Source organism: Tachypleus tridentatus, chromosome 6, assembly GCF_004210375.1.
Source record: "Tachypleus tridentatus isolate NWPU-2018 chromosome 6, ASM421037v1, whole genome shotgun sequence".
In the NCBI taxonomy this organism is placed as follows: domain Eukaryota; kingdom Metazoa; phylum Arthropoda; class Merostomata; order Xiphosura; family Limulidae; genus Tachypleus; species Tachypleus tridentatus.
In genome coordinates this window covers 9062896-9090557 of record NC_134830.1, presented here as the reverse complement: position 1 = coordinate 9090557, position 27662 = coordinate 9062896, and the positions used below count along the sequence as shown (strand labels likewise).

Here is a 27662-nt window from a genome sequence, read left to right as displayed (position 1 = left end):
TGAAGTTACTTTTCCCAAACGCCTCTACTTATACAAACAATTTCTAAACGTTTCGTGGGTGTTACACGAATTAGACATCGTCATGTAGATTTCACCTTCACACTTCTTAAAATGTGATCAAACTTTTAAGTTCTACCATTTTTATTACCTTGTTTTTGTTTTTAAATAAGAATGTCAATTGTATTGTAGAAAACGTACCAAACTTCTCGAAACGATAACAATGTGGACAAGTTCGCCCTTATCGTCCGAAAAGGGAGAGAACGATATATTTTAGAAAAGAGCATTAAAACTCCGGTTACGTTATATTAGAGTGAGACTAACTGTCTTGTTAGACGCAAAATTTTATCTGATGTTCTAGGTGTTTCTGCTGCATTATAGCCTTTAAAGTTAAGAGTAAAAAGCTATATGTAATCGGGAGTAATCCATTTAACTCTGATCGAAAAACTAGTTGTATAACTGAAGCGTAAATTTCTCAAATATCTGGGAATTTACTTTCTAATCTTATGATAACCAGGAACATCAATAACTAAACAACTGTATGAAACGTATTTATTTCTTCCCGTATGCTCCTGAAACGGCGTTAGTTAGAACAACGTCCAAGATTTCTCAAAGTCTAATCACAGTTTAGGGGTTCGAGTTTGTCCGAAAATGCGCGATCCTTGTTGGACATCGCTTGATGTGTACAACGTCTGCCGTTAACCTAAATCTTACAAAGAGAAATCTAGAAACAGAAGTATCTTCGAATGCTGTTTTCATAAGTCATTATCTTTAGTATTTGGCCGCTACCACTCTTGCTTGTGTTCCGTTATTCTTTGCTGTGCACGTGACACGAAAGTACTTGAACGTGTGCTCACGTTTTAACGATTCAAAGTCCACGTTAACTGTCTATTATCTTGTACATGTGTTGACGAAGTTTCTTAAATTAAAGAACAACGGTATTTTGAGTAATAAACGATTTTAACTAAATTAACTAGAAGAAATACAGAAACAAATACTTATAAAATGTCACTCTGAAAAGAAAATGCATTAAAATACCTCTCAAAGAAAACTACAATAGAATAATACAAGCCATCTTCTTGTCTAACCAATAAAGAAAGTAACCAGTTTCTTCTTAAACTGTTGGTTGAGCTATTATGTGTCATGATTTGCATACGAGCAACTTAGGACAGTGGAGAATTCGCATTTCTTATCTCTGTAGTCGCAGTATTTTATCGCAATGTCCCTCTTTTCTTCCAATGCAGTCATAACAGAGAGCAAAACCGAGACACTTTTTTTCCATACATTGTAGACGCAACTATGCGCCGATTTCTCAAGGCAATTTAACGCAAAGAAAATCCCATTTTGCAGACAAGTGAAGTTTTGCAAAGTGGAGCACTTTTCAGGGAATTACAGTTCAAAGAAGAGCTCCCTTCTTCCGAGCAGTGTATAATTCTCTCACAATATAATACAAAATATTTTGGTGTTATTCAAAATAAATAGACCAATTTCAAATACGAATTTTAAAATCACACTTTCTAGAAAGAAAGACGATGCAGAAATTTTACGAACGGAAAACATATAAAAATCCACTGTTTCATTTTAATTATGTATTTATTTAAAATTACAGTGTTGTGCCTTTCTTACATCTGTAAAACCCAGATATTTATTGCGCGGAATATTGCAGTTTTACTGAAACAACACAACGACAATTATGTTCAACAGGTTTAAACTTTTCATGCACCGAAAGAGAAATATGCGCATATTTCTCCTCGCTGATGCCAAGTATATATTACTGAAACGTAGCTTACGTTAAAACTCAGTGTGTGTGTGTCACGTTACGGCCTAGTTCTCGAAACAGACGGAGTCATGAAAGCCTAAATGCATTTATCGAGATAGAATGGTAGTTCCATTAGGGTCTTCCCATTACGATTTTTAGTGACGCGGTGGGTACAAGAAATCCAAGTGCAGTGACATCTCACAAGTGACTAGCGAGTATAATAAGTCTAAAACAAGCTTCAGACACACAGTGTGAGATCCAAGTGCATAAAACATAGAACGAATATCGATTCAGTTTTAAACACGTATCGTTTTCGAATTAGCAATTTTCTATCAGCAACGTGTTCAATTAAAGACAACCGCTTTAACAAACGCAGACTCTAAACTAAGAAATCAACAAACGTTTTGTTGTCTGTTCGTTTCATACTTTCAGCAGATAGACTAACAACAATGTCAGGTTATACATTTGTTCGTGAAGTCATTATTGGAACGTAGTATTACGAAAAAGCACTGGCTTTCCAATATAGTACAAGTTGTTAATCTAACTGATTTTTCCCTATAATTATTCTACGAAAACGCTAATAATTCATTTCACAAATGATCTTAACTTTGATTGGCTCATAGAGGAATTTACCGACTGCCTCTGTTGGACATTTCCCAGAATTTATTTATTTCAGTCAGCTGTAAAATAGCTGTCATGCCCCATCATTATCGAAAGCAAACAAGAAATGGCTAACAGATGTTTTAACATTAAAACGTTTCTCTTATACCCAATATTTCATCGAGAAACAAAACTAAGAGCGACAACTCGCACTAAAATTAATGCACCACAAAAGTGGACCTGAGAGTCGCTTCTTCAAGTCTATTTTTATCCATAGATTGTTGTCTCACAAAAGTGAGACTTCAAAAATTCGCCTATAGGCTCATTGTAATGTTCCCCTCCACGGTAATCTTTAGTAAAAGGCGAAAGATTAATACGAATTGAAGGGAAACCTGAGCATTGAAGTTACTTTTCCCAAACGCCTCTACTTATACAAACAATTTCTAAACGTTTCGTGGGTGTTACACGAATTAGACATCGTCATGTAGATTTCACCTTCACACTTCTTAAAATGTGATCAAACTTTTAAGTTCTACCATTTTTATTACCTTGTTTTTGTTTTTAAATAAGAATGTCAATTGTATTGTAGAAAACGTACCAAACTTCTCGAAACGATAACAATGTGGACAAGTTCGCCCTTATCGTCCGAAAAGGGAGAGAACGATATATTTTAGAAAAGAGCATTAAAACTCCGGTTACGTTATATTAGAGTGAGACTAACTGTCTTGTTAGACGCAAAATTTTATCTGATGTTCTAGGTGTTTCTGCTGCATTATAGCCTTTAAAGTTAAGAGTAAAAAGCTATATGTAATCGGGAGTAATCCATTTAACTCTGATCGAAAAACTAGTTGTATAACTGAAGCGTAAATTTCTCAAATATCTGGGAATTTACTTTCTAATCTTATGATAACCAGGAACATCAATAACTAAACAACTGTATGAAACGTATTTATTTCTTCCCGTATGCTCCTGAAACGGCGTTAGTTAGAACAACGTCCAAGATTTCTCAAAGTCTAATCACAGTTTAGGGGTTCGAGTTTGTGCGAAAATGCGCGATCCTTGTTGGACATCGCTTGATGTGTACAACGTCTGCCGTTAACCTAAATCTTACAAAGAGAAATCTAGAAACAGAAGTATCTTCGAATGCTGTTTTCATAAGTCATTATCTTTAGTATTTGGCCGCTACCACTCTTGCTTGTGTTCCGTTATTCTTTGCTGTGCACGTGACACGAAAGTACTTGAACGTGTGCTCACGTTTTAACGATTCAAAGTCCACGTTAACTGTCTATTATCTTGTACATGTGTTGACGAAGTTTCTTAAATTAAAGAACAACGGTATTTTGAGTAATAAACGATTTTAACTAAATTAACTAGAAGAAATACGAAACAAATACTTATAAAATGTCACTCTGAAAAGAAAATGCATTAAAATACCTCTCAAAGAAAACTACAATAGAATAATACAAGCCATCTTCTTGTCTAACCAATAAAGAAAGTAACCAGTTTCTTCTTAAACTGTTGGTTGAGCTATTATGTGTCATGATTTGCATACGAGCAACTTAGGACAGTGGAGAATTCGCATTTCTTATCTCTGTAGTCGCAGTATTTTATCGCAATGTCCCTCTTTTCTTCCAATGCAGTCATAACAGAGAGCAAAACCGAGACACTTTTTTTCCATACATTGTAGACGCAACTATGCGCCGATTTCTCAAGGCAATTTAACGCAAAGAAAATCCCATTTTGCAGACAAGTGAAGTTTTGCAAAGTGGAGCACTTTTCAGGGAATTACAGTTCAAAGAAGAGCTCCCTTCTTCCGAGCAGTGTATAATTCTCTCACAATATAATACAAAATATTTTGGTGTTATTCAAAATAAATAGACCAATTTCAAATACGAATTTTTAAAATCACACTTTCTAGAAAGAAAGACGATGCAGAAATTTTACGAACGGAAAACATATAAAAAATCCACTGTTTCATTTTAATTATGTATTTATTTAAAATTACAGTGTTGTGCCTTTCTTACATCTGTAAAACCCAGATATTTATTGCGCGGAATATTGCAGTTTTACTGAAACAACACAACGACAATTATGTTCAACAGGTTTAAACTTTTCATGCACCGAAAGAGAAATATGCGCATATTTCTCCTCGCTGATGCCAAGTATATATTACTGAAACGTAGCTTACGTTAAAACTCAGTGTGTGTGTGTCACGTTACGGCCTAGTTCTCGAAACAGACGGAGTCATGAAAGCCTAAATGCATTTATCGAGATAGAATGGTAGTTCCATTAGGGTCTTCCCATTACGATTTTTAGTGACGCGGTGGGTACAAGAAATCCAAGTGCAGTGACATCTCACAAGTGACTAGCGAGTATAATAAGTCTAAAACAAGCTTCAGACACACAGTGTGAGATCCAAGTGCATAAAACATAGAACGAATATCGATTCAGTTTTAAACACGTATCGTTTTCGAATTAGCAATTTTCTATCAGCAACGTGTTCAATTAAAGACAACCGCTTTAACAAACGCAGACTCTAAACTAAGAAATCAACAAACGTTTTGTTGTCTGTTCGTTTCATACTTTCAGCAGATAGACTAACAACAATGTCAGGTTATACATTTGTTCGTGAAGTCATTATTGGAACGTAGTATTACGAAAAAGCACTGGCTTTCCAATATAGTACAAGTTGTTAATCTAACTGATTTTTCCCTATAATTATTCTACGAAAACGCTAATAATTCATTTCACAAATGATCTTAACTTTGATTGGCTCATAGAGGAATTTACCGACTGCCTCTGTTGGACATTTCCCAGAATTTATTTATTTCAGTCAGCTGTAAAATAGCTGTCATGCCCCATCATTATCGAAAGCAAACAAGAAATGGCTAACAGATGTTTTAACATTAAAACGTTTCTCTTATACCCAATATTTCATCGAGAAACAAAACTAAGAGCGACAACTCGCACTAAAATTAATGCACCACAAAAGTGGACCTGAGAGTCGCTTCTTCAAGTCTATTTTTATCCATAGATTGTTGTCTCACAAAAGTGAGACTTCAAAAATTCGCCTATAGGCTCATTGTAATGTTCCCCTCCACGGTAATCTTTAGTAAAAGGCGAAAGATTAATACGAATTGAAGGAAACCTGAGCATTGAAGTTACTTTTCCCAAACGCCTCTACTTATACAAACAATTTCTAAACGTTTCGTGGGTGTTACACGAATTAGACATCGTCATGTAGATTTCACCTTCACACTTCTTAAAATGTGATCAAACTTTTAAGTTCTACCATTTTTATTACCTTGTTTTTGTTTTAAATAAGAATGTCAATTGTATTGTAGAAAACGTACCAAACTTCTCGAAACGATAACAATGTGGACAAGTTCGCCCTTATCGTCCGAAAAGGGAGAGAACGATATATTTTAGAAAAGAGCATTAAAACTCCGGTTACGTTATATTAGAGTGAGACTAACTGTCTTGTTAGACGCAAAATTTTATCTGATGTTCTAGGTGTTTCTGCTGCATTATAGCCTTTAAAGTTAAGAGTAAAAAGCTATATGTAATCGGGAGTAATCCATTTAACTCTGATCGAAAAACTAGTTGTATAACTGAAGCGTAAATTTCTCAAATATCTGGGAATTTACTTTCTAATCTTATGATAACCAGGAACATCAATAACTAAACAACTGTATGAAACGTATTTATTTCTTCCCGTATGCTCCTGAAACGGCGTTAGTTAGAACAACGTCCAAGATTTCTCAAAGTCTAATCACAGTTTAGGGGTTCGAGTTTGTGCGAAAATGCGCGATCCTTGTTGGACATCGCTTGATGTGTACAACGTCTGCCGTTAACCTAAATCTTACAAAGAGATATCTAGAAACAGAAGTATCTTCGAATGCTGTTTTCATAAGTCATTATCTTTAGTATTTGGCCGCTACCACTCTTGCTTGTGTTCCGTTATTCTTTGCTGTGCACGTGACACGAAAGTACTTGAACGTGTGCTCACGTTTTAACGATTCAAAGTCCACGTTAACTGTCTATTATCTTGTACATGTGTTGACGAAGTTTCTTAAATTAAAGAACAACGGTATTTTGAGTAATAAACGATTTTAACTAAATTAACTAGAAGAAATACGAAACAAATACTTATAAAATGTCACTCTGAAAAGAAAATGCATTAAAATACCTCTCAAAGAAAACTACAATAGAATAATACAAGCCATCTTCTTGTCTAACCAATAAAGAAAGTAACCAGTTTCTTCTTAAACTGTTGGTTGAGCTATTATGTGTCATGATTTGCATACGAGCAACTTAGGACAGTGGAGAATTCGCATTTCTTATCTCTGTAGTCGCAGTATTTTATCGCAATGTCCCTCTTTTCTTCCAATGCAGTCATAACAGAGAGCAAAACCGAGACACTTTTTTTCCATACATTGTAGACGCAACTATGCGCCGATTTCTCAAGGCAATTTAACGCAAAGAAAATCCCATTTTGCAGACAAGTGAAGTTTTGCAAAGTGGAGCACTTTTCAGGGAATTACAGTTCAAAGAAGAGCTCCCTTCTTCCGAGCAGTGTATAATTCTCTCACAATATAATACAAAATATTTTGGTGTTATTCAAAATAAATAGACCAATTTCAAATACGAATTTTAAAATCACACTTTCTAGAAAGAAAGACGATGCAGAAATTTTACGAACGGAAAACATATAAAAATCCACTGTTTCATTTTAATTATGTATTTATTTAAAATTACAGTGTTGTGCCTTTCTTACATCTGTAAAACCCAGATATTTATTGCGCGGAATATTGCAGTTTTACTGAAACAACACAACGACAATTATGTTCAACAGGTTTAAACTTTTCATGCACCGAAAGAGAAATATGCGCATATTTCTCCTCGCTGATGCCAAGTATATATTACTGAAACGTAGCTTACGTTAAAACTCAGTGTGTGTGTGTCACGTTACGGCCTAGTTCTCGAAACAGACGGAGTCATGAAAGCCTAAATGCATTTATCGAGATAGAATGGTAGTTCCATTAGGGTCTTCCCATTACGATTTTTAGTGACGCGGTGGGTACAAGAAATCCAAGTGCAGTGACATCTCACAAGTGACTAGCGAGTATAATAAGTCTAAAACAAGCTTCAGACACACAGTGTGAGATCCAAGTGCATAAAACATAGAACGAATATCGATTCAGTTTTAAACACGTATCGTTTTCGAATTAGCAATTTTCTATCAGCAACGTGTTCAATTAAAGACAACCGCTTTAACAAACGCAGACTCTAAACTAAGAAATCAACAAACGTTTTGTTGTCTGTTCGTTTCATACTTTCAGCAGATAGACTAACAACAATGTCAGGTTATACATTTGTTCGTGAAGTCATTATTGGAACGTAGTATTACGAAAAAAGCACTGGCTTTCCAATATAGTACAAGTTGTTAATCTAACTGATTTTTCCCTATAATTATTCTACGAAAACGCTAATAATTCATTTCACAAATGATCTTAACTTTGATTGGCTCATAGAGGAATTTACCGACTGCCTCTGTTGGACATTTCCCAGAATTTATTTATTTCAGTCAGCTGTAAAATAGCTGTCATGCCCCATCATTATCGAAAGCAAACAAGAAATGGCTAACAGATGTTTTAACATTAAAACGTTTCTCTTATACCCAATATTTCATCGAGAAACAAAACTAAGAGCGACAACTCGCACTAAAATTAATGCACCACAAAAGTGGACCTGAGAGTCGCTTCTTCAAGTCTATTTTTATCCATAGATTGTTGTCTCACAAAAGTGAGACTTCAAAAATTCGCCTATAGGCTCATTGTAATGTTCCCCTCCACGGTAATCTTTAGTAAAAGGCGAAAGATTAATACGAATTGAAGGGAAACCTGAGCATTGAAGTTACTTTTCCCAAACGCCTCTACTTATACAAACAATTTCTAAACGTTTCGTGGGTGTTACACGAATTAGACATCGTCATGTAGATTTCACCTTCACACTTCTTAAAATGTGATCAAACTTTTAAGTTCTACCATTTTTATTACCTTGTTTTGTTTTTAAATAAGAATGTCAATTGTATTGTAGAAAACGTACCAAACTTCTCGAAACGATAACAATGTGGACAAGTTCGCCCTTATCGTCCGAAAAGGAGAGAACGATATATTTTAGAAAAGAGCATTAAAACTCCGGTTACGTTATATTAGAGTGAGACTAACTGTCTTGTTAGACGCAAAATTTTATCTGATGTTCTAGGTGTTTCTGCTGCATTATAGCCTTTAAAGTTAAGAGTAAAAAGCTATATGTAATCGGGAGTAATCCATTTAACTCTGATCGAAAAACTAGTTGTATAACTGAAGCGTAAATTTCTCAAATATCTGGGAATTTACTTTCTAATCTTATGATAACCAGGAACATCAATAACTAAACAACTGTATGAAACGTATTTATTTCTTCCCGTATGCTCCTGAAACGGCGTTAGTTAGAACAACGTCCAAGATTTCTCAAAGTCTAATCACAGTTTAGGGGTTCGAGTTTGTCCGAAAATGCGCGATCCTTGTTGGACATCGCTTGATGTGTACAACGTCTGCCGTTAACCTAAATCTTACAAAGAGAAATCTAGAAACAGAAGTATCTTCGAATGCTGTTTTCATAAGTCATTATCTTTAGTATTTGGCCGCTACCACTCTTGCTTGTGTTCCGTTATTCTTTGCTGTGCACGTGACACGAAAGTACTTGAACGTGTGCTCACGTTTTAACGATTCAAAGTCCACGTTAACTGTCTATTATCTTGTACATGTGTTGACGAAGTTTCTTAAATTAAAGAACAACGGTATTTTGAGTAATAAACGATTTTAACTAAATTAACTAGAAGAAATACGAAACAAATACTTATAAAATGTCACTCTGAAAAGAAAATGCATTAAAATACCTCTCAAAGAAAACTACAATAGAATAATACAAGCCATCTTCTTGTCTAACCAATAAAGAAAGTAACCAGTTTCTTCTTAAACTGTTGGTTGAGCTATTATGTGTCATGATTTGCATACGAGCAACTTAGGACAGTGGAGAATTCGCATTTCTTATCTCTGTAGTCGCAGTATTTTATCGCAATGTCCCTCTTTTCTTCCAATGCAGTCATAACAGAGAGCAAAACCGAGACACTTTTTTTCCATACATTGTAGACGCAACTATGCGCCGATTTCTCAAGGCAATTTAACGCAAAGAAAATCCCATTTTGCAGACAAGTGAAGTTTTGCAAAGTGGAGCACTTTTCAGGGAATTACAGTTCAAAGAAGAGCTCCCTTCTTCCGAGCAGTGTATAATTCTCTCACAATATAATACAAAATATTTTGGTGTTATTCAAAATAAATAGACCAATTTCAAATACGAATTTTTAAAATCACACTTTCTAGAAAGAAAGACGATGCAGAAATTTTACGAACGGAAAACATATAAAAAATCCACTGTTTCATTTTAATTATGTATTTATTTAAAATTACAGTGTTGTGCCTTTCTTACATCTGTAAAACCCAGATATTTATTGCGCGGAATATTGCAGTTTTACTGAAACAACACAACGACAATTATGTTCAACAGGTTTAAACTTTTCATGCACCGAAAGAGAAATATGCGCATATTTCTCCTCGCTGATGCCAAGTATATATTACTGAAACGTAGCTTACGTTAAAACTCAGTGTGTGTGTGTCACGTTACGGCCTAGTTCTCGAAACAGACGGAGTCATGAAAGCCTAAATGCATTTATCGAGATAGAATGGTAGTTCCATTAGGGTCTTCCCATTACGATTTTTAGTGACGCGGTGGGTACAAGAAATCCAAGTGCAGTGACATCTCACAAGTGACTAGCGAGTATAATAAGTCTAAAACAAGCTTCAGACACACAGTGTGAGATCCAAGTGCATAAAACATAGAACGAATATCGATTCAGTTTTAAACACGTATCGTTTTCGAATTAGCAATTTTCTATCAGCAACGTGTTCAATTAAAGACAACCGCTTTAACAAACGCAGACTCTAAACTAAGAAATCAACAAACGTTTTGTTGTCTGTTCGTTTCATACTTTCAGCAGATAGACTAACAACAATGTCAGGTTATACATTTGTTCGTGAAGTCATTATTGGAACGTAGTATTACGAAAAAGCACTGGCTTTCCAATATAGTACAAGTTGTTAATCTAACTGATTTTTCCCTATAATTATTCTACGAAAACGCTAATAATTCATTTCACAAATGATCTTAACTTTGATTGGCTCATAGAGGAATTTACCGACTGCCTCTGTTGGACATTTCCCAGAATTTATTTATTTCAGTCAGCTGTAAAATAGCTGCATGCCCCATCATTATCGAAAGCAAACAAGAAATGGCTAACAGATGTTTTAACATTAAAACGTTTCTCTTATACCCAATATTTCATCGAGAAACAAAACTAAGAGCGACAACTCGCACTAAAATTAATGCACCACAAAAGTGGACCTGAGAGTCGCTTCTTCAAGTCTATTTTTATCCATAGATTGTTGTCTCACAAAAGTGAGACTTCAAAAATTCGCCTATAGGCTCATTGTAATGTTCCCCTCCACGGTAATCTTTAGTAAAAGGCGAAAGATTAATACGAATTGAAGGAAACCTGAGCATTGAAGTTACTTTTCCCAAACGCCTCTACTTATACAAACAATTTCTAAACGTTTCGTGGGTGTTACACGAATTAGACATCGTCATGTAGATTTCACCTTCACACTTCTTAAAATGTGATCAAACTTTTAAGTTCTACCATTTTTATTACCTTGTTTTTGTTTTAAATAAGAATGTCAATTGTATTGTAGAAAACGTACCAAACTTCTCGAAACGATAACAATGTGGACAAGTTCGCCCTTATCGTCCGAAAGGGAGAGAACGATATATTTTAGAAAAGAGCATTAAAACTCCGGTTACGTTATATTAGAGTGAGACTAACTGTCTTGTTAGACGCAAAATTTTATCTGATGTTCTAGGTGTTTCTGCTGCATTATAGCCTTTAAAGTTAAGAGTAAAAAGCTATATGTAATCGGGAGTAATCCATTTAACTCTGATCGAAAAACTAGTTGTATAACTGAAGCGTAAATTTCTCAAATATCTGGGAATTTACTTTCTAATCTTATGATAACCAGGAACATCAATAACTAAACAACTGTATGAAACGTATTTATTTCTTCCCGTATGCTCCTGAAACGGCGTTAGTTAGAACAACGTCCAAGATTTCTCAAAGTCTAATCACAGTTTAGGGGTTCGAGTTTGTGCGAAAATGCGCGATCCTTGTTGGACATCGCTTGATGTGTACAACGTCTGCCGTTAACCTAAATCTTACAAAGAGAAATCTAGAAACAGAAGTATCTTCGAATGCTGTTTTCATAAGTCATTATCTTTAGTATTTGGCCGCTACCACTCTTGCTTGTGTTCCGTTATTCTTTGCTGTGCACGTGACACGAAAGTACTTGAACGTGTGCTCACGTTTTAACGATTCAAAGTCCACGTTAACTGTCTATTATCTTGTACATGTGTTGACGAAGTTTCTTAAATTAAAGAACAACGGTATTTTGAGTAATAAACGATTTTAACTAAATTAACTAGAAGAAATACGAAACAAATACTTATAAAATGTCACTCTGAAAAGAAAATGCATTAAAATACCTCTCAAAGAAAACTACAATAGAATAATACAAGCCATCTTCTTGTCTAACCAATAAAGAAAGTAACCAGTTTCTTCTTAAACTGTTGGTTGAGCTATTATGTGTCATGATTTGCATACGAGCAACTTAGGACAGTGGAGAATTCGCATTTCTTATCTCTGTAGTCGCAGTATTTTATCGCAATGTCCCTCTTTTCTTCCAATGCAGTCATAACAGAGAGCAAAACCGAGACACTTTTTTTCCATACATTGTAGACGCAACTATGCGCCGATTTCTCAAGGCAATTTAACGCAAAGAAAATCCCATTTTTGCAGACAAGTGAAGTTTTGCAAAGTGGAGCACTTTTCAGGGAATTACAGTTCAAAGAAGAGCTCCCTTCTTCCGAGCAGTGTATAATTCTCTCACAATATAATACAAAATATTTTGGTGTTATTCAAAATAAATAGACCAATTTCAAATACGAATTTTTAAAATCACACTTTCTAGAAAGAAAGACGATGCAGAAATTTTACGAACGGAAAACATATAAAAAATCCACTGTTTCATTTTAATTATGTATTTATTTAAAATTACAGTGTTGTGCCTTTCTTACATCTGTAAAACCCAGATATTTATTGCGCGGAATATTGCAGTTTTACTGAAACAACACAACGACAATTATGTTCAACAGGTTTAAACTTTTCATGCACCGAAAGAGAAATATGCGCATATTTCTCCTCGCTGATGCCAAGTATATATTACTGAAACGTAGCTTACGTTAAAACTCAGTGTGTGTGTGTCACGTTACGGCCTAGTTCTCGAAACAGACGGAGTCATGAAAGCCTAAATGCATTTATCGAGATAGAATGGTAGTTCCATTAGGGTCTTCCCATTACGATTTTTAGTGACGCGGTGGGTACAAGAAATCCAAGTGCAGTGACATCTCACAAGTGACTAGCGAGTATAATAAGTCTAAAACAAGCTTCAGACACACAGTGTGAGATCCAAGTGCATAAAACATAGAACGAATATCGATTCAGTTTTAAACACGTATCGTTTTCGAATTAGCAATTTTCTATCAGCAACGTGTTCAATTAAAGACAACCGCTTTAACAAACGCAGACTCTAAACTAAGAAATCAACAAACGTTTTGTTGTCTGTTCGTTTCATACTTTCAGCAGATAGACTAACAACAATGTCAGGTTATACATTTGTTCGTGAAGTCATTATTGGAACGTAGTATTACGAAAAAGCACTGGCTTTCCAATATAGTACAAGTTGTTAATCTAACTGATTTTTCCCTATAATTATTCTACGAAAACGCTAATAATTCATTTCACAAATGATCTTAACTTTGATTGGCTCATAGAGGAATTTACCGACTGCCTCTGTTGGACATTTCCCAGAATTTATTTATTTCAGTCAGCTGTAAAATAGCTGTCATGCCCCATCATTATCGAAAGCAAACAAGAAATGGCTAACAGATGTTTTAACATTAAAACGTTTCTCTTATACCCAATATTTCATCGAGAAACAAAACTAAGAGCGACAACTCGCACTAAAATTAATGCACCACAAAAGTGGACCTGAGAGTCGCTTCTTCAAGTCTATTTTTATCCATAGATTGTTGTCTCACAAAAGTGAGACTTCAAAAATTCGCCTATAGGCTCATTGTAATGTTCCCCTCCACGGTAATCTTTAGTAAAAGGCGAAAGATTAATACGAATTGAAGGAAACCTGAGCATTGAAGTTACTTTTCCCAAACGCCTCTACTTATACAAACAATTTCTAAACGTTTCGTGGGTGTTACACGAATTAGACATCGTCATGTAGATTTCACCTTCACACTTCTTAAAATGTGATCAAACTTTTAAGTTCTACCATTTTTATTACCTTGTTTTTGTTTTAAATAAGAATGTCAATTGTATTGTAGAAAACGTACCAAACTTCTCGAAACGATAACAATGTGGACAAGTTCGCCCTTATCGTCCGAAAAGGGAGAGAACGATATATTTTAGAAAAGAGCATTAAAACTCCGGTTACGTTATATTAGAGTGAGACTAACTGTCTTGTTAGACGCAAAATTTTATCTGATGTTCTAGGTGTTTCTGCTGCATTATAGCCTTTAAAGTTAAGAGTAAAAAGCTATATGTAATCGGGAGTAATCCATTTAACTCTGATCGAAAAACTAGTTGTATAACTGAAGCGTAAATTTCTCAAATATCTGGGAATTTACTTTCTAATCTTATGATAACCAGGAACATCAATAACTAAACAACTGTATGAAACGTATTTATTTCTTCCCGTATGCTCCTGAAACGGCGTTAGTTAGAACAACGTCCAAGATTTCTCAAAGTCTAATCACAGTTTAGGGGTTCGAGTTTGTCCGAAAATGCGCGATCCTTGTTGGACATCGCTTGATGTGTACAACGTCTGCCGTTAACCTAAATCTTACAAAGAGATATCTAGAAACAGAAGTATCTTCGAATGCTGTTTTCATAAGTCATTATCTTTAGTATTTGGCCGCTACCACTCTTGCTTGTGTTCCGTTATTCTTTGCTGTGCACGTGACACGAAAGTACTTGAACGTGTGCTCACGTTTTAACGATTCAAAGTCCACGTTAACTGTCTATTATCTTGTACATGTGTTGACGAAGTTTCTTAAATTAAAGAACAACGGTATTTTGAGTAATAAACGATTTTAACTAAATTAACTAGAAGAAATACGAAACAAATACTTATAAAATGTCACTCTGAAAAGAAAATGCATTAAAATACCTCTCAAAGAAAACTACAATAGAATAATACAAGCCATCTTCTTGTCTAACCAATAAAGAAAGTAACCAGTTTCTTCTTAAACTGTTGGTTGAGCTATTATGTGTCATGATTTGCATACGAGCAACTTAGGACAGTGGAGAATTCGCATTTCTTATCTCTGTAGTCGCAGTATTTTATCGCAATGTCCCTCTTTTCTTCCAATGCAGTCATAACAGAGAGCAAAACCGAGACACTTTTTTTCCATACATTGTAGACGCAACTATGCGCCGATTTCTCAAGGCAATTTAACGCAAAGAAAATCCCATTTTGCAGACAAGTGAAGTTTTGCAAAGTGGAGCACTTTTCAGGGAATTACAGTTCAAAGAAGAGCTCCCTTCTTCCGAGCAGTGTATAATTCTCTCACAATATAATACAAAATATTTTGGTGTTATTCAAAATAAATAGACCAATTTCAAATACGAATTTTAAAATCACACTTTCTAGAAAGAAAGACGATGCAGAAATTTTACGAACGGAAAACATATAAAAATCCACTGTTTCATTTTAATTATGTATTTATTTAAAATTACAGTGTTGTGCCTTTCTTACATCTGTAAAACCCAGATATTTATTGCGCGGAATATTGCAGTTTTACTGAAACAACACAACGACAATTATGTTCAACAGGTTTAAACTTTTCATGCACCGAAAGAGAAATATGCGCATATTTCTCCTCGCTGATGCCAAGTATATATTACTGAAACGTAGCTTACGTTAAAACTCAGTGTGTGTGTGTCACGTTACGGCCTAGTTCTCGAAACAGACGGAGTCATGAAAGCCTAAATGCATTTATCGAGATAGAATGGTAGTTCCATTAGGGTCTTCCCATTACGATTTTTAGTGACGCGGTGGGTACAAGAAATCCAAGTGCAGTGACATCTCACAAGTGACTAGCGAGTATAATAAGTCTAAAACAAGCTTCAGACACACAGTGTGAGATCCAAGTGCATAAAACATAGAACGAATATCGATTCAGTTTTAAACACGTATCGTTTTCGAATTAGCAATTTTCTATCAGCAACGTGTTCAATTAAAGACAACCGCTTTAACAAACGCAGACTCTAAACTAAGAAATCAACAAACGTTTTGTTGTCTGTTCGTTTCATACTTTCAGCAGATAGACTAACAACAATGTCAGGTTATACATTTGTTCGTGAAGTCATTATTGGAACGTAGTATTACGAAAAAGCACTGGCTTTCCAATATAGTACAAGTTGTTAATCTAACTGATTTTTCCCTATAATTATTCTACGAAAACGCTAATAATTCATTTCACAAATGATCTTAACTTTGATTGGCTCATAGAGGAATTTACCGACTGCCTCTGTTGGACATTTCCCAGAATTTATTTATTTCAGTCAGCTGTAAAATAGCTGTCATGCCCCATCATTATCGAAAGCAAACAAGAAATGGCTAACAGATGTTTTAACATTAAAAACGTTTCTCTTATACCCAATATTTCATCGAGAAACAAAACTAAGAGCGACAACTCGCACTAAAATTAATGCACCACAAAAGTGGACCTGAGAGTCGCTTCTTCAAGTCTATTTTTATCCATAGATTGTTGTCTCACAAAAGTGAGACTTCAAAAATTCGCCTATAGGCTCATTGTAATGTTCCCCTCCACGGTAATCTTTAGTAAAAGGCGAAAGATTAATACGAATTGAAGGAAACCTGAGCATTGAAGTTACTTTTCCCAAACGCCTCTACTTATACAAACAATTTCTAAACGTTTCGTGGGTGTTACACGAATTAGACATCGTCATGTAGATTTCACCTTCACACTTCTTAAAATGTGATCAAACTTTTAAGTTCTACCATTTTTATTACCTTGTTTTTGTTTTTAAATAAGAATGTCAATTGTATTGTAGAAAACGTACCAAACTTCTCGAAACGATAACAATGTGGACAAGTTCGCCCTTATCGTCCGAAAAGGGAGAGAACGATATATTTTTAGAAAAGAGCATTAAAACTCCGGTTACGTTATATTAGAGTGAGACTAACTGTCTTGTTAGACGCAAAATTTTATCTGATGTTCTAGGTGTTTCTGCTGCATTATAGCCTTTAAAGTTAAGAGTAAAAAGCTATATGTAATCGGGAGTAATCCATTTAACTCTGATCGAAAAACTAGTTGTATAACTGAAGCGTAAATTTCTCAAATATCTGGGAATTTACTTTCTAATCTTATGATAACCAGGAACATCAATAACTAAACAACTGTATGAAACGTATTTATTTCTTCCCGTATGTTCCTGAAACGGCGTTAGTTTGAAAAACGACCAAGATTTCTCAAAGTCTAATCACAGTTTAGGGGTTCGAGTTTGTGCGAAAATGCGCGATCCTTGTTGGACATCGCTTGATGTGTACAACGTCTGCCGTTAACCTAAATCTTACAAAGAGATATCTAGAAACAGAAGTATCTTCGAATGCTGTTTTCATAAGTCATTATCTTTAGTATTTGGCCGCTACCACTCTTGCTTGTGTTCCGTTATTCTTTGCTGTGCACGTGACACGAAAGTACTTGAACGTGTGCTCACGTTTTAACGATTCAAAGTCCACGTTAACTGTCTATTATCTTGTACATGTGTTGACGAAGTTTCTTAAATTAAAGAACAACGGTATTTTGAGTAATAAACGATTTTAACTAAATTAACTAGAAAAAATACGAAACAAATACTTATAAAAATGTCACTCTGAAAAGAAAATGCATTAAAATACCTCTCAAAGAAAACTACAATAGAATAATACAAGCCATCTTCTTGTCTAACCAATAAAGAAAGTAACCAGTTTCTTCTTAAACTGTTGGTTGAGCTATTATGTGTCATGATTTGCATACGAGCAACTTAGGACAGTGGAGAATTCGCATTTCTTATCTCTGTAGTCGCAGTATTTTATCGCAATGTCCCTCTTTTCTTCCAATGCAGTCATAACAGAGAGCAAAACCGAGACACTTTTTTTCCATACATTGTAGACGCAACTATGCGCCGATTTCTCAAGGCAATTTAACGCAAAGAAAATCCCATTTTTGCAGACAAGTGAAGTTTTGCAAAGTGGAGCACTTTTCAGGGAATTACAGTTCAAAGAAGAGCTCCCTTCTTCCGAGCAGTGTATAATTCTCTCACAATATAATACAAAATATTTTGGTGTTATTCAAAATAAATAGACCAATTTCAAATACGAATTTTTAAAATCACACTTTCTAGAAAGAAAGACGATGCAGAAATTTTACGAACGGAAAACATATAAAAAATCCACTGTTTCATTTTAATTATGTATTTATTTAAAATTACAGTGTTGTGCCTTTCTTACATCTGTAAAACCCAGATATTTATTGCGCGGAATATTGCAGTTTTACTGAAACAACACAACGACAATTATGTTCAACAGGTTTAAACTTTTCATGCACCGAAAGAGAAATATGCGCATATTTCTCCTCGCTGATGCCAAGTATATATTACTGAAACGTAGCTTACGTTAAAACTCAGTGTGTGTGTGTCACGTTACGGCCTAGTTCTCGAAACAGACGGAGTCATGAAAGCCTAAATGCATTTATCGAGATAGAATGGTAGTTCCATTAGGGTCTTCCCATTACGATTTTTAGTGACGCGGTGGGTACAAGAAATCCAAGTGCAGTGACATCTCACAAGTGACTAGCGAGTATAATAAGTCTAAAACAAGCTTCAGACACACAGTGTGAGATCCAAGTGCATAAAACATAGAACGAATATCGATTCAGTTTTAAACACGTATCGTTTTCGAATTAGCAATTTTCTATCAGCAACGTGTTCAATTAAAGACAACCGCTTTAACAAACGCAGACTCTAAACTAAGAAATCAACAAACGTTTTGTTGTCTGTTCGTTTCATACTTTCAGCAGATAGACTAACAACAATGTCAGGTTATACATTTGTTCGTGAAGTCATTATTGGAACGTAGTATTACGAAAAAGCACTGGCTTTCCAATATAGTACAAGTTGTTAATCTAACTGATTTTTCCCTATAATTATTCTACGAAAACGCTAATAATTCATTTCACAAATGATCTTAACTTTGATTGGCTCATAGAGGAATTTACCGACTGCCTCTGTTGGACATTTCCCAGAATTTATTTATTTCAGTCAGCTGTAAAATAGCTGTCATGCCCCATCATTATCGAAAGCAAACAAGAAATGGCTAACAGATGTTTTAACATTAAAACGTTTCTCTTATACCCAATATTTCATCGAGAAACAAAACTAAGAGCGACAACTCGCACTAAAATTAATGCACCACAAAAGTGGACCTGAGAGTCGCTTCTTCAAGTCTATTTTTATCCATAGATTGTTGTCTCACAAAAGTGAGACTTCAAAAATTCGCCTATAGGCTCATTGTAATGTTCCCCTCCACGGTAATCTTTAGTAAAAGGCGAAAGATTAATACGAATTGAAGGAAACCTGAGCATTGAAGTTACTTTTCCCAAACGCCTCTACTTATACAAACAATTTCTAAACGTTTCGTGGGTGTTACACGAATTAGACATCGTCATGTAGATTTCACCTTCACACTTCTTAAAATGTGATCAAACTTTTAAGTTCTACCATTTTATTACCTTGTTTTGTTTTTTAAATAAGAATGTCAATTGTATTGTAGAAAACGTACCAAACTTCTCGAAACGATAACAATGTGGACAAGTTCGCCCTTATCGTCCGAAAAGGGAGAGAACGATATATTTTAGAAAAGAGCATTAAAACTCCGGTTACGTTATATTAGAGTGAGACTAACTGTCTTGTTAGACGCAAAATTTTATCTGATGTTCTAGGTGTTTCTGCTGCATTATAGCCTTTAAAGTTAAGAGTAAAAAGCTATATGTAATCGGGAGTAATCCATTTAACTCTGATCGAAAAACTAGTTGTATAACTGAAGCGTAAATTTCTCAAATATCTGGGAATTTACTTTCTAATCTTATGATAACCAGGAACATCAATAACTAAACAACTGTATGAAACGTATTTATTTCTTCCCGTATGCTCCTGAAACGGCGTTAGTTAGAACAACGTCCAAGATTTCTCAAAGTCTAATCACAGTTTAGGGGTTCGAGTTTGTCCGAAAATGCGCGATCCTTGTTGGACATCGCTTGGTGTGTACAACGTCTGCCGTTAACCTAAATCTTACAAAGAGAAATCTAGAAACAGAAGTATCTTCGAATGCTGTTTTCATAAGTCATTATCTTTAGTATTTGGCCGCTACCACTCTTGCTTGTGTTCCGTTATTCTTTGCTGTGCACGTGACACGAAAGTACTTGAACGTGTGCTCACGTTTTAACGATTCAAAGTCCACGTTAACTGTCTATTATCTTGTACATGTGTTGACGAAGTTTCTTAAATTAAAGAACAACGGTATTTTGAGTAATAAACGATTTTAACTAAATTAACTAGAAGAAATACGAAACAAATACTTATAAAATGTCACTCTGAAAAGAAAATGCATTAAAATACCTCTCAAAGAAAACTACAATAGAATAATACAAGCCATCTTCTTGTCTAACCAATAAAGAAAGTAACCAGTTTCTTCTTAAACTGTTGGTTGAGCTATTATGTGTCATGATTTGCATACGAGCAACTTAGGACAGTGGAGAATTCGCATTTCTTATCTCTGTAGTCGCAGTATTTTATCGCAATGTCCCTCTTTTCTTCCAATGCAGTCATAACAGAGAGCAAAACCGAGACACTTTTTTTCCATACATTGTAGACGCAACTATGCGCCGATTTCTCAAGGCAATTTAACGCAAAGAAAATCCCATTTTGCAGACAAGTGAAGTTTTGCAAAGTGGAGCACTTTTCAGGGAATTACAGTTCAAAGAAGAGCTCCCTTCTTCCGAGCAGTGTATAATTCTCTCACAATATAATACAAAATATTTTGGTGTTATTCAAAATAAATAGACCAATTTCAAATACGAATTTTTAAAATCACACTTTCTAGAAAGAAAGACGATGCAGAAATTTTACGAACGGAAAACATATAAAAAATCCACTGTTTCATTTTAATTATGTATTTATTTAAAATTACAGTGTTGTGCCTTTCTTACATCTGTAAAACCCAGATATTTATTGCGCGGAATATTGCAGTTTTACTGAAACAACACAACGACAATTATGTTCAACAGGTTTAAACTTTTCATGCACCGAAAGAGAAATATGCGCATATTTCTCCTCGCTGATGCCAAGTATATATTACTGAAACGTAGCTTACGTTAAAACTCAGTGTGTGTGTGTCACGTTACGGCCTAGTTCTCGAAACAGACGGAGTCATGAAAGCCTAAATGCATTTATCGAGATAGAATGGTAGTTCCATTAGGGTCTTCCCATTACGATTTTTAGTGACGCGGTGGGTACAAGAAATCCAAGTGCAGTGACATCTCACAAGTGACTAGCGAGTATAATAAGTCTAAAACAAGCTTCAGACACACAGTGTGAGATCCAAGTGCATAAAACATAGAACGAATATCGATTCAGTTTTAAACACGTATCGTTTTCGAATTAGCAATTTTCTATCAGCAACGTGTTCAATTAAAGACAACCGCTTTAACAAACGCAGACTCTAAACTAAGAAATCAACAAACGTTTTGTTGTCTGTTCGTTTCATACTTTCAGCAGATAGACTAACAACAATGTCAGGTTATACATTTGTTCGTGAAGTCATTATTGGAACGTAGTATTACGAAAAAGCACTGGCTTTCCAATATAGTACAAGTTGTTAATCTAACTGATTTTTCCCTATAATTATTCTACGAAAACGCTAATAATTCATTTCACAAATGATCTTAACTTTGATTGGCTCATAGAGGAATTTACCGACTGCCTCTGTTGGACATTTCCCAGAATTTATTTATTTCAGTCAGCTGTAAAATAGCTGTCATGCCCCATCATTATCGAAAGCAAACAAGAAATGGCTAACAGATGTTTTAACATTAAAAACGTTTCTCTTATACCCAATATTTCATCGAGAAACAAAACTAAGAGCGACAACTCGCACTAAAATTAATGCACCACAAAAGTGGACCTGAGAGTCGCTTCTTCAAGTCTATTTTTATCCATAGATTGTTGTCTCACAAAAGTGAGACTTCAAAAATTCGCCTATAGGCTCATTGTAATGTTCCCCTCCACGGTAATCTTTAGTAAAAGGCGAAAGATTAATACGAATTGAAGGAAACCTGAGCATTGAAGTTACTTTTCCCAAACGCCTCTACTTATACAAACAATTTCTAAACGTTTCGTGGGTGTTACACGAATTAGACATCGTCATGTAGATTTCACCTTCATACTTCTTAAAATGTGATCAAACTTTTAAGTTCTACCATTCTTATACCTTGTTTTTGTTTTAAATAAGAATGTCAATTGTATTGTAGAAAACGTACCAAACTTCTCGAAACGATAACAATGTGGACAAGTTCGCCCTTATCGTCCGAAAAGGGAGAGAACGATATATTTTTAGAAAAGAGCATTAAAACTCCGGTTACGTTATATTAGAGTGAGACTAACTGTCTTGTTAGACGCAAAATTTTATCTGATGTTCTAGGTGTTTCTGCTGCATTATAGCCTTTAAAGTTAAGAGTAAAAAGCTATATGTAATCGGGAGTAATCCATTTAACTCTGATCGAAAAACTAGTTGTATAACTGAAGCGTAAATTTCTCAAATATCTGGGAATTTACTTTCTAATCTTATGATAACCAGGAACATCAATAACTAAACAACTGTATGAAACGTATTTATTTCTTCCCGTATGCTCCTAAAACGGCGTTAGTTAGAACAACGTCCAAGATTTCTCAAAGTCTAATCACAGTTTAGGGGTTCGAGTTTGTCCGAAAATGCGCGATCCTTGTTGGACATCGCTTGGTGTGTACAACGTCTGCCGTTAACCTAAATCTTACAAAGAGAAATCTAGAAACAGAAGTATCTTCGAATGCTGTTTTCATAAGTCATTATCTTTAGTATTTGGCCGCTACCACTCTTGCTTGTGTTCCGTTATTCTTTGCTGTGCACGTGACACGAAAGTACTTGAACGTGTGCTCACGTTTTAACGATTCAAAGTCCACGTTAACTGTCTATTATCTTGTACATGTGTTGACGAAGTTTCTTAAATTAAAGAACAACGGTATTTTGAGTAATAAACGATTTTAACTAAATTAACTAGAAGAAATACGAAACAAATACTTATAAAAATGTCACTTTGAAAAGAAAATGCATTAAAATACCTCTCAGAGAAAACTACGATAGAATAATACAAGCCATCTTCTTGTCTGACCAATAAAGAAAGTAACCAGTTTCTTCTTAAACTGTTGGTTGAGCTATTATGTGTCATGATTTGCATACGAGCAACTTAGGACAGTGGAGAATTCGCATTTCTTATCTCTGTAGTCGCAGTATTTTATCGCAATGTCCCTCTTTTCTTCCAATGCAGTCATAACAGAGAGCAAAACCGAGACACTTTTTTTCCATACATTGTAGACGCAACTATGCGCCGATTTCTCAAGGCAATTTAACGCAAAGAAAATCCCATTTTTGCAGACAAGTGAAGTTTTGCAAAGTGGAGCACTTTTCAGGGAATTACAGTTCAAAGAAGAGCTCCCTTCTTCCGAGCAGTGTATAATTCTCTCACAATATAATACAAAATATTTTGGTGTTATTCAAAATAAATAGACCAATTTCAAATACGAATTTTTAAAATCACACTTTCTAGAAAGAAAGACGATGCAGAAATTTTACGAACGGAAAACATATAAAAAATCCACTGTTTCATTTTAATTATGTATTTATTTAAAATTACAGTGTTGTGCCTTTCTTACATCTGTAAAACCCAGATATTTATTGCGCGGAATATTGCAGTTTTACTGAAACAACACAACGACAATTATGTTCAACAGGTTTAAACTTTTCATGCACCGAAAGAGAAATATGCGCATATTTCTCCTCGCTGATGCCAAGTATATATTACTGAAACGTAGCTTACGTTAAAACTCAGTGTGTGTGTGTCACGTTACGGCCTAGTTCTCGAAACAGACGGAGTCATGAAAGCCTAAATGCATTTATCGAGATAGAATGGTAGTTCCATTAGGGTCTTCCCATTACGATTTTTAGTGACGCGGTGGGTACAAGAAATCCAAGTGCAGTGACATCTCACAAGTGACTAGCGAGTATAATAAGTCTAAAACAAGCTTCAGACACACAGTGTGAGATCCAAGTGCATAAAAACATAGAACGAATATCGATTCAGTTTTAAACACGTATCGTTTTCGAATTAGCAATTTTCTATCAGCAACGTGTTCAATTAAAGACAACCGCTTTAACAAACGCAGACTCTAAACTAAGAAATCAACAAACGTTTTGTTGTCTGTTCGTTTCATACTTTCAGCAGATAGACTAACAACAATGTCAGGTTATACATTTGTTCGTGAAGTCATTATTGGAACGTAGTATTACGAAAAAGCACTGGCTTTCCAATATAGTACAAGTTGTTAATCTAACTGATTTTTCCCTATAATTATTCTACGAAAACGCTAATAATTCATTTCACAAATGATCTTAACTTTGATTGGCTCATAGAGGAATTTACCGACTGCCTCTGTTGGACATTTCCCAGAATTTATTTATTTCAGTCAGCTGTAAAATAGCTGTCATGCCCCATCATTATCGAAAGCAAACAAGAAATGGCTAACAGATGTTTTAACATTAAAAACGTTTCTCTTATACCCAATATTTCATCGAGAAACAAAACTAAGAGCGACAACTCGCACTAAAATTAATGCACCACAAAAGTGGACCTGAGAGTCGCTTCTTCAAGTCTATTTTTATCCATAGATTGTTGTCTCACAAAAGTGAGACTTCAAAAATTCGCCTATAGGCTCATTGTAATGTTCCCCTCCACGGTAATCTTTAGTAAAAGGCGAAAGATTAATACGAATTGAAGGGAAACCTGAGCATTGAAGTTACTTTTCCCAAACGCCTCTACTTATACAAACAATTTCTAAACGTTTCGTGGGTGTTACACGAATTAGACATCGTCATGTAGATTTCACCTTCATACTTCTTAAAATGTGATCAAACTTTTAAGTTCTACCATTTTTATTACCTTGTTTTTGTTTTTAAATAAGAATGTCAATTGTATTGTAGAAAACGTACCAAACTTCTCGAAACGATAACAATGTGGACAAGTTCGCCCTTATCGTCCGAAAAGGGAGAGAACGATATATTTTAGAAGAGAGCATTAAAACTCCGGTTACGTTATATTAGAGTGAGACTAACTGTCTTGTTAGACGCAAAATTTTATCTGATGTTCTAGGTGTTTCTGCTGCATTATAGCCTTTAAAGTTAAGAGTAAAAGCTATATGTAATCGGGAGTAATCCATTTAACTCTGATCGAAAAACTAGTTGTATAACTGAAGCGTAAATTTCTCAAATATCTGGGAATTTACTTTCTAATCTTATGATAACCAGGAACATCAATAACTAAACAACTGTATGAAACGTATTTATTTCTTCCCGTATGCTCCTGAAACGGCGTTAGTTAGAACAACGTCCAAGATTTCTCAAAGTCTAATCACAGTTTAGGGGTTCGAGTTTGTCCGAAAATGCGCGATCCTTGTTGGACATCGCTTGGTGTGTACAACGTCTGCCGTTAACCTAAATCTTACAAAGAGAAATCTAGAAACAGAAGTATCTTCGAATGCTGTTTTCATAAGTCATTATCTTTAGTATTTGGCCGCTACCACTCTTGCTTGTGTTCCGTTATTCTTTGCTGTGCACGTGACACGAAAGTACTTGAACGTGTGCTCACGTTTTAACGATTCAAAGTCCACGTTAACTGTCTATTATCTTGTACATGTGTTGACGAAGTTTCTTAAATTAAAGAACAACGGTATTTTGAGTAATAAACGATTTTAACTAAATTAACTAGAAGAAATACGAAACAAATACTTATAAAATGTCACTCTGAAAAGAAAATGCATTAAAATACCTCTCAAAGAAAACTAAAATAGAATAATACAAGCCATCTTCTTGTCTAACCAATAAGGAAAGTAACCAGTTTCTTCTTAAACTGTTGGTTGAGCTATTATGTGTCATGATTTGCATACGAGCAACTTAGGACAGTGGAGAATTCGCATTTCTTATCTCTGTAGTCGCAGTATTTTATCGCAATGTCCCTCTTTTCTTCCAATGCAGTCATAACAGAGAGCAAAACCGAGACACTTTTTTTCCATACATTGTAGACGCAACTATGCGCCGATTTCTCAAGGCAATTTAACGCAAAGAAAATCCCATTTTGCAGACAAGTGAAGTTTTGCAAAGTGGAGCACTTTTCAGGGAATTACAGTTCAAAGAAGAGCTCCCTTCTTCCGAGCAGTGTATAATTCTCTCACAATATAATACAAAATATTTTCGTGTTATTCAAAATAAATAGAACAATTTCAAATACGAATTTTTAAAATCACACTTTCTAGAAAGAAAGACGATGCAGAAATTTTACGAACGGAAAACATATAAAAATCCACTGTTTCATTTTAATTATGTATTTATTTAAAATTACAGTGTTGTGCCTTTCTTACATCTGTAAAACCCAGATATTTATTGCGCGGAATATTGCAGTTTTACTGAAACAACACAACGACAATTATGTTCAACAGGTTTAAACTTTTCATGCACCGAAAGAGAAATATGCGCATATTTCTCCTCGCTGATGCCAAGTATATATTACTGAAACGTAGCTTACGTTAAAAACTCAGTGTGTGTGTGTCACGTTACGGCCTAGTTCTCGAAACAGACGGAGTCATGAAAGCCTAAATGCATTTATCGAGATAGAATGGTAGTTCCATTAGGGTCTTCCCATTACGATTTTTAGTGACGCGGTGGGTACAAGAAATCCAAGTGCAGTGACATCTCACAAGTGACTAGCGAGTATAATAAGTCTAAAACAAGCTTCAGACACACAGTGTGAGATCCAAGTGCATAAAACATAGAACGAATATCGATTCAGTTTTAAACACGTATCGTTTTCGAATTAGCAATTTTCTATCAGCAACGTGTTCAATTAAAGACAACCGCTTTAACAAACGCAGACTCTAAACTAAGAAATCAACAAACGTTTTGTTGTCTGTTCGTTTCATACTTTCAGCAGATAGACTAACAACAATGTCAGGTTATACATTTGTTCGTGAAGTCATTATTGGAACGTAGTATTACGAAAAAGCACTGGCTTTCCAATATAGTACAAGTTGTTAATCTAACTGATTTTTCCCTATAATTATTCTACGAAAACGCTAATAATTCATTTCACAAATGATCTTAACTTTGATTGGCTCATAGAGGAATTTACCGACTGCCTCTGTTGGACATTTCCCAGAATTTATTTATTTCAGTCAGCTGTAAAATAGCTGCATGCCCCATCATTATCGAAAGCAAACAAGAAATGGCTAACAGATGTTTTAACATTAAAAACGTTTCTCTTATACCCAATATTTCATCGAGAAACAAAACTAAGAGCGACAACTCGCACTAAAATTAATGCACCACAAAAGTGGACCTGAGAGTCGCTTCTTCAAGTCTATTTTATCCATAGATTGTTGTCTCACAAAAGTGAGACTTCAAAAATTCGCCTATAGGCTCATTGTAATGTTCCCCTCCACGGTAATCTTTAGTAAAGGCGAAAGATTAATACGAATTGAAGGGAAACCTGAGCATTGAAGTTACTTTTCCCAAACGCCTCTACTTATACAAACAATTTCTAAACGTTTCGTGGGTGTTACACGAATTAGACATCGTCATGTAGATTTCACCTTCATACT

General features: G+C 35.1%; 10 non-coding genes across 10 annotated transcripts; all 10 read right to left on the bottom strand.

The window, feature by feature from the left end:
* Positions 1-2639: 2639 nt before the first annotated feature.
* On the bottom strand, positions 2640-2756 carry LOC143254676 (U5 spliceosomal RNA). Its single transcript, XR_013030323.1, has one exon. It is a non-coding gene; the product is annotated as a U5 spliceosomal RNA (small nuclear RNA).
* A 2640-nt stretch (positions 2757-5396) lies between these two features.
* On the bottom strand, positions 5397-5512 carry LOC143254703 (U5 spliceosomal RNA). The gene has a single exon (XR_013030350.1). It is a non-coding gene; the product is annotated as a U5 spliceosomal RNA (small nuclear RNA).
* Positions 5513-8150: 2638 nt separating this feature from the next.
* Positions 8151-8267, bottom strand: LOC143254675 (U5 spliceosomal RNA). The gene has a single exon (XR_013030322.1). It is a non-coding gene; the product is annotated as a U5 spliceosomal RNA (small nuclear RNA).
* Positions 8268-10904: 2637 nt separating this feature from the next.
* LOC143254702 (U5 spliceosomal RNA) lies at positions 10905-11020 on the bottom strand. Its single transcript, XR_013030349.1, has one exon. It is a non-coding gene; the product is annotated as a U5 spliceosomal RNA (small nuclear RNA).
* A 2639-nt stretch (positions 11021-13659) lies between these two features.
* Positions 13660-13775, bottom strand: LOC143254701 (U5 spliceosomal RNA). Its single transcript, XR_013030348.1, has one exon. It is a non-coding gene; the product is annotated as a U5 spliceosomal RNA (small nuclear RNA).
* A 2638-nt stretch (positions 13776-16413) lies between these two features.
* LOC143254700 (U5 spliceosomal RNA) lies at positions 16414-16529 on the bottom strand. The gene has a single exon (XR_013030347.1). It is a non-coding gene; the product is annotated as a U5 spliceosomal RNA (small nuclear RNA).
* Positions 16530-19172: 2643 nt separating this feature from the next.
* On the bottom strand, positions 19173-19288 carry LOC143254699 (U5 spliceosomal RNA). Its single transcript, XR_013030345.1, has one exon. It is a non-coding gene; the product is annotated as a U5 spliceosomal RNA (small nuclear RNA).
* Positions 19289-21928: 2640 nt separating this feature from the next.
* On the bottom strand, positions 21929-22044 carry LOC143254698 (U5 spliceosomal RNA). Its single transcript, XR_013030344.1, has one exon. It is a non-coding gene; the product is annotated as a U5 spliceosomal RNA (small nuclear RNA).
* A 2643-nt stretch (positions 22045-24687) lies between these two features.
* On the bottom strand, positions 24688-24804 carry LOC143254674 (U5 spliceosomal RNA). Its single transcript, XR_013030321.1, has one exon. It is a non-coding gene; the product is annotated as a U5 spliceosomal RNA (small nuclear RNA).
* A 2638-nt stretch (positions 24805-27442) lies between these two features.
* LOC143254708 (U5 spliceosomal RNA) lies at positions 27443-27558 on the bottom strand. Its single transcript, XR_013030356.1, has one exon. It is a non-coding gene; the product is annotated as a U5 spliceosomal RNA (small nuclear RNA).
* Between the last annotated feature and the right edge of the window lie 104 nt (positions 27559-27662).